The sequence below is a fragment of the Hordeum vulgare genome, chromosome 2H, assembly GCF_904849725.1.
Source record: "Hordeum vulgare subsp. vulgare chromosome 2H, MorexV3_pseudomolecules_assembly, whole genome shotgun sequence".
In the NCBI taxonomy this organism is placed as follows: Eukaryota; Viridiplantae; Streptophyta; class Magnoliopsida; order Poales; family Poaceae; genus Hordeum; species Hordeum vulgare.
The window spans coordinates 476,187,175-476,194,024 of record NC_058519.1 but is presented as its reverse complement, the minus strand read 5'-3'; the positions used below and the strand labels follow the sequence as shown (position 1 = coordinate 476,194,024).

Below are 6,850 nucleotides of genomic sequence, written 5' to 3'. Positions count from 1 at the left end.
GCATGTTTACTAGTATTAAAAAAAACAAAAATCCTTATTACTACACCTGGAGCCCTCACTGCAAATGCTTTAGGTTCCATTTGCTGACCAAATGTATGGTTCAGCTTTCAGATCTCATACGACCGTATCAACTCATGAACTCATCACCAACGCGATTAAACAATAACACATCATATATAGCATAGCATCAAAATCAAAATACAAACCTTGTCCTAAAATTTACTTATGGTACAACAGGATTGAGTAATTCTTATTTTGCTACTTCCAACTGGTTTTGAGTAAAGACGCAGATCAAGCAAGAGCCAGACAAGTCATAGAGTATTTCAACTGACAGTTAGAACATCTCCAACAGCCGCGTTAAAATAGCACCGCACCGCAAAATTCATCTTTTTAACGCGCGCGCAATAGCAAAAGATGCTCCAACGAACGTGTGATAAACGCGCGCGCGGCATATAGAGTACACCCGTTGTCCGAATCGTCACCCTCACTGCTTATTTGGTGCGCCGCTTTCGCGCCCTGCACACTCGAGCGCTCGCGCCGCACTCTCCCCACCGCGTCACCTTCGCCCCGCCGCGCACCGTCGCCGGCGAACTGACCCGATGGACGCCCCCGCCGGCACCCCCTCACCCCTTCCTACACCCGTGACCCCTCCGCGGCGGCCGCCGCCGTCGCCGCAAACCATAGCGCGGGGCGCTTTGGCTTCGCCTCCGCCGGCGCTCCTCCAAGCACCGGCGTCGCGCGCGGCCTTTTCATGGCGCCACGGATGACCTCGGCGGCGGGTGGCCTCTTCGGCGCCCGCCGTGAGGCCACGTGCCCCCTTCTTGAAGCTCCCAAATGTGGCGCGGCCGAAGTAGGGCAAGGTTTCCGTGAAGGAGAACAATGCGGCGGACGGCTCCGGCTCCTCCAAGCTGTCGAGGAAGAAACTTGCAGGGCGTGCGACGACTGCGACGGCTACCGAAGCGCCGGCGAGCTCACTTGTTTGAAATTCATTTTGTATTCAAAATGTGTCAAAAATGCAACATATGGCAAGCATCGGCTGCTCGCGCACGCTGCATTTTAGCGCCCCTGCTGAAGCTACGCGTGGGCGGTGCATTTTAGCGCGCCTGCTGGAGCCAGCGCTGGTCGCCGCGCCAAAACAGGCAAACGGCGCGCTGTAAACTGTTTTTTAGCGCGCCGCGGGTAGCGCGGCTGTTGGAGATGCTCTTATTGCATTAATTTTCTGAAAAGCCTTCAGCTATCTTCAGGAACATAAGTCTTTAACCCTTGCAGCATGGTCAGCGTCCATTTCACAATCGGTCAGCAAGTGAATTCTGGGAGCTGACTCGATGCCCTGGGCTAACAGCTTCTTCATCGCCTTCAACTTCTTCTTTGCCCGTGGAAGCCTAAAAACTGCCATGTGTGTGCACTTGCTACATGCCAGTCTATCATACAGGTACACATCCTTCAGATTCACCGCTGCTTTCATGACACGCCTGACATGGCTCACCATGCAATTTACAAAGCAAAAGATGATGAGCTTGGCAAGGCGGCGGTGCTTGAAATTTGATCTAGGTGATTCCCATTCGACGCCTTTGTTCTCGCTAAGTGAGAATTCCATCCTCCTTTTCTTATCCATTATCATTTCACACGGATGATCAATTACCTGCATTCCAACCATATATATGGCATGGGTAAAAGAAACAGGTTAGTTTTGTCATTCATAGGACATCTGTACTCCACAGGTGTGCGCAACCATGCAAGGGTAATAATAGAGCAACTCCTCAAACAAAAAAGAATAGAACAAGCTCTAGGTACCATCATGTAGTAGAGTAACCCATAGAAAAAGAACAAGTGGATTTAGGTAAGAACATACCGACATGTACAACTCTTCAAGTGATGGCGCAGCTTCCAGAATGAAAATTGTCCACGTGAGATCAGACCCTTCAGGAATGCTAACTAGACTGACAATCCTTAGTCTGTGGAACGCAGATGCCAGCCTTTCGCTCAGACACTCTGGTTGAACCCAAATCTGCAATAATAAACACATAATATGATGTTCTTTAAAAGAATACACATAATACGATGAGTGGAGAACAAGTGAAGACGGTACAAAGCAATCATCCTGACATACCTTTTCGCATTTAAACCCCAACCGCAGTTCTTGTATGTGTGTCTCACAAAGTAATGTACTTAATATGACCATTTTGTGCCGACTAAGTCCAATATTTGTGAGGTTCAAAAACTCGAGCAGTGGGACATGACCAAATGACAGTGGTGGTTCTTCAAAAGCCATCCAACATGTGAACATTGTCCGGGTGAGTCTTGGGAGCTACTTGAGTTTGACTTTGTAAAAACGGCAATTGACCATAATGAGCTCACTGAGTTGAGCGTGTTCAACCTGGAGTGTTAAATGATTCTCTGTGTCGCAATTGAGAAAACCTAAATATTTTAATCGCTTGCAAGTGACGAAGATGTTGGAGACGAAGTCAGATTCAGCAAATCTCAAATTCTCCATGTAGAGGCGCGTCAAGCCAGTAAATGCGTTCAGACACTCATTAAAAAATGACACAAACTGTGACCCGTAGTTCAACACATCATCAAGAGTGCACTGTCGGCGTTTCTTCACTGTCAAAACAGTGAATTCGGCTTTCTCAATGTTGTGTGTCGTCATGGCGCTGCCAACAGCATGTCCAATGGATATGGGGACATCACCTCTCAAGTAGAACGTGGTAGTGAGGAGGTGGATGGTGTCTTCGCCAGGATATCTGCGGGTCAGTAAGCTCTTTGTCGCTTCAACAACAGCTGCATTGATCCGAACGAAGTCACCATCAGAGATGTTGGAGCAAGACACACCATCAGGCTGAGCATTTATGATAAGTCGTGAGAGCTTGCAAGAGAGCCGACTCCACCGTCTGGAGAGGATGCTGGTTCTCACAGCTTCACGGACATCGAGTCGGTCAAGAATGTTGACCAGAACGTCGCTGGGCAAGGTGTTGATTCTATCATCTCTGTTGTCCTTCTGCATTACAAATCAAAGTTGATTTCACACTAGTCGCGAAAACACACTTTTGATATTCTCATGGATGTAATTTTTTTGTCGAAGAGATCAAACTTGAAATACTTTTTCCACAAAATAATTGCAAACGTGAAAGAAGCCCTTTTGATTCAGTCTACAAGATTCCATTTTAATGTAGTCCAGAAGATACAAACTTGATAACTTTCCCGTAAATAAAATTCCAGTTTTAATGAAGCAACTATGAATGCGCGGATGCGCCTAGATGAAACGAAAGGACAATTGTCAGGACCCAAGTGTCTGAATCCAGGTTCAGTCAATGTTTTCAAAGGAAGAAGTTGGCGGGAAGCAGCCATGGCCATCCATCAAGGATCCAACTCATCCCAGGCCTCCGTACCGCTTCGCTGATGGAAAAGGCCCTGACAACCGTTGATCCTCGATCGAACGGCGATCACAGCGTCGCGCATCACTGTCGTTCTTCCGGCACTTTTTTCATTTTCGTTTTCGTTAGCTTTACCGTCCCTCTCGCTTTTGTAACGCTATATAAGCCATGAATCCAGCTCTATCAGGGCATGTCTTTCTTCTAGGTTTCTCCCTATTGTGCCGCCAGTGTTCCTGGTTGGCCCCCTTGTAATATAACTCCGGCTACTTCCTTAAATTCGTGAGTAAAGTTGGCTAGTTCAAGTGCAATTCCAGTGTGTTTAGTTCTTCAGACTAGCAGAGTTTGACAATGGTAATCAGAGCGAGTCTCTCCTCGGCGGCGTGCTAGATATCGTAGCGGAGATGTTGTGGGACGAGCAGTAAAATCCCTCTCCCTCCCTCCCGTTCACGGCGGCGGTGATACTCTGGTGGCGCTGGTGGCGGCGATCATTCTGTACAGGTCTGGTCAGGTTAGTGGTTGCAAAAGCTCTCTGCTTGCGCAGTAAAATCCCACCACCCTCCCGGATCCGGTGTATTCCGGTGGCGCGGCGACGGCGGCGGTGTTGGCGGCGGCAGGACAAACAGCAAAAAGTTCGGGTTGCAGCTTTGGCCGTGGTAAAATTCCTCTCCTTGTGCTTGTTCGTCACCATAACGAGGTACTTGACTCACCGTCAACTATAAACCCTCTCTGCGTTCCCTCATGAAAAAGATGGTAGGACCTTCGAACTCCTCTTCCACGGATCAGCTGGAGTTCACCTCACTCCAACTCGATGTCTAGATGCTCCAGAAAAACAGAGAGCAGGATAGGCTAGAGTTTGATGAGTTTAGAGACTTTGTGCATGAAAACTTTCAGTCTCTGCAGAAGACCCTTGGTGACTTGCAGGGTTCCTTGTCCACTTTCATCTCTGGTTTTCCCAAACCAAGGGAAGTGCAACTCAACCCTCAGGATATTCCCCAAGCCAGCACCATTGCTCGCACTCCGCAAGGCACTGTGAACAAATTCCAGGAGGCACAAGAGTCCCCTGCTACTGTAGGTTCTGCTACCTTGGTGGACAAAACCACTGGTAAGGAGCTTAACTTGGATGGTACTCACAAGCTTCCCTACAGACATCCACACTTTGTTGAGAACAAGCAAGCAAATGTTGAGGTCAAAAATCAAGGTGCTTCTCATCAAGTGGGACCTGGCCAACAGGTGATTAATGTGGAGCAGGAACAAGGAGATGGACTAAATGCTCACCTTGACAGGAGGTTTGGTATTGCAAACAGGGACTGGGCCCAGGATAACAGGAGAGTGCACACACTGGTGAAACCTCCCAAGCATAATATACCTGAGTTTGATGGTACCAACACCGACTCATGGATACAAACTATGAGATGTACTTTGAAGCTGCTAGAACTCCCTTAGAACAAAAAAACTAAAATTGCAGTGACTTACCTAACTGGTCCTGCAATTGAGTGGTGGAGAGGAACATGGATAATAGCAAACACCCTGCCTTGGTATAGGTTCTGCAGAATGCTTGGTGATAGGTTCTCTGAAACTTCAGTATGTGACAATGTCACAACATTTCATGCACTTAATCAAACTGGGACTATATATGACTATGTGTTGAAGTTTGAACAGTCCATGAACTTGATTAGAAGAGATAACCCTGCATTACCACAGGATTACTATAAAGCTAGTTTCATTGATGGCCTATGTGACAACATTCAGCATCATGTTCAGTGTCATGAACCACCTGATCTGCAGAAAGCTATTTGGTTAGCTAGAAGAATGGAGCAGGCACAACTAGCTAAGAAACCTCCCCTACCCTATCTGAACCAGGCAGTTAGGAGGCAAACCCAGTTTGATCCTGGAAAACAACCTTCTAGTTCAAATGCTACTGTAATTCAGCAAGCAAAATTAAAAGGCATATGCTACAAGTGCAAGGACCCATGGTTCCTAGGGCATAAAAAGGTTTGTAAGCTAGCAAACCAAATCCAAATCCAGGCAATGCAAGAATGTTATCCTGAAGATGCAGAGTTAGTCTATTACACTGCTGATAATGAGGAAGCAGAAACCCCTCACCCTGTTGATTCTGATGATCCCCCTCTCCAAATTGTTGGAATTATGCCCTAGAGGCAATAATAAATGTATAGTTATTATTATAATTCCTGTATCAAGATAATAGTTTATTATCCATGCTATAATTGTATTGAATGAAGACTCATTTACATGTGTGGATACATAGACAAAACACCGTCCCTAGCATGCCTCTAGTTGGCTAGCCAGTTGATCGATGATAGTCAGTGTCTTCTGATTATGAACAAGGTGTTGTTGCTTGATAACTGGATCACGTCATTGGGAGAATCACGTGATGGACTAGACCCAAACTAATAGACGTAGCATGTTGATCGTGTCATTTTGTTGCTACTGTTTTCTGCGTGTCAAGTATTTATTCCTATGACCATGAGATCATATAACTCACTGACACCGGAGGAATGCTTTGTGTGTATCAAACGTCACAACGTAACTGGGTGACTATAAAGATGCTCTACAGGTATCTCCGAAGGTGTTAGTTGAGTTAGTATGGATCAAGACTGGGATTTGTCACTCCGTGTGACGGAGAGGTATCTCGGGGCCCACTCGGTAATACAACATCACACATAAGCCTTGCAAGCAATGTAACTTAGTGTAAGTTGCGGGATCTTGTATTACGGAACGAGTAAAGAGACTTGCCGGTAAACGAGATTGAAATAGGTATGCGGATACTGACGATCGAATCTCGGGCAAGTAACATACCGAAGGACAAAGGGAATGACATACGGGATTATACGAATCCTTGGCACTGAGGTTCAAACGATAAGATCTTCGTAGAATATGTAGGATCCAATATGGGCATCCAGGTCCCGCTATTGGATATTGACCGAGGAGTCTCTCGGGTCATGTCTACATAGTTCTCGAACCCGCAGGGTCTGCACACTTAAGGTTCGACGTTGTTTTATGCGTATTTGAGTTATATGGTTGGTTACCGAATGTTGTTCGGAGTCCCGGATGAGATCACGGACGTCACGAGGGTTTCCAGAATGGTCCGGAAACGAAGATTGATATATAGGATGACCTCATTTGATTACCGGAAGGTTTTCGGAGTTGCCGGGAATGTACCGGGAATGACGAATGGGTTCCGGGAGTTCACCGGAGGGGGGCAACCCACTCCGGGGAAGCCCATAGGTATTTGTGGGGGTCACACCAGCCCTTAGTGGGCTGGTGGGACAGCCCACCAAATCCTATGCGCCAAGGAAGAAAAATCAAAGGAAGAAAAAAAAAAGAGGAAGAAGTGGGAAGGGGGAAGGACTCCCTCCCACCAAACCAAGTAGGACTCGGTTTGGGGGGGGAGAGTCCTCCCCCCTGGCTCGGCCGACCCCTTGGGGTTCCCTTGGACCCCAAGGCAAGGTCCCCCT

At 47.2% G+C, this 6,850-nt stretch overlaps 1 pseudogene; it reads right to left on the bottom strand.

Annotated features, from left to right (window-relative positions):
• Positions 1–556: 556 nt before the first annotated feature.
• LOC123428347 lies at positions 557–3,004 on the bottom strand (annotated as a pseudogene).
• Between the last annotated feature and the right edge of the window lie 3,846 nt (positions 3,005–6,850).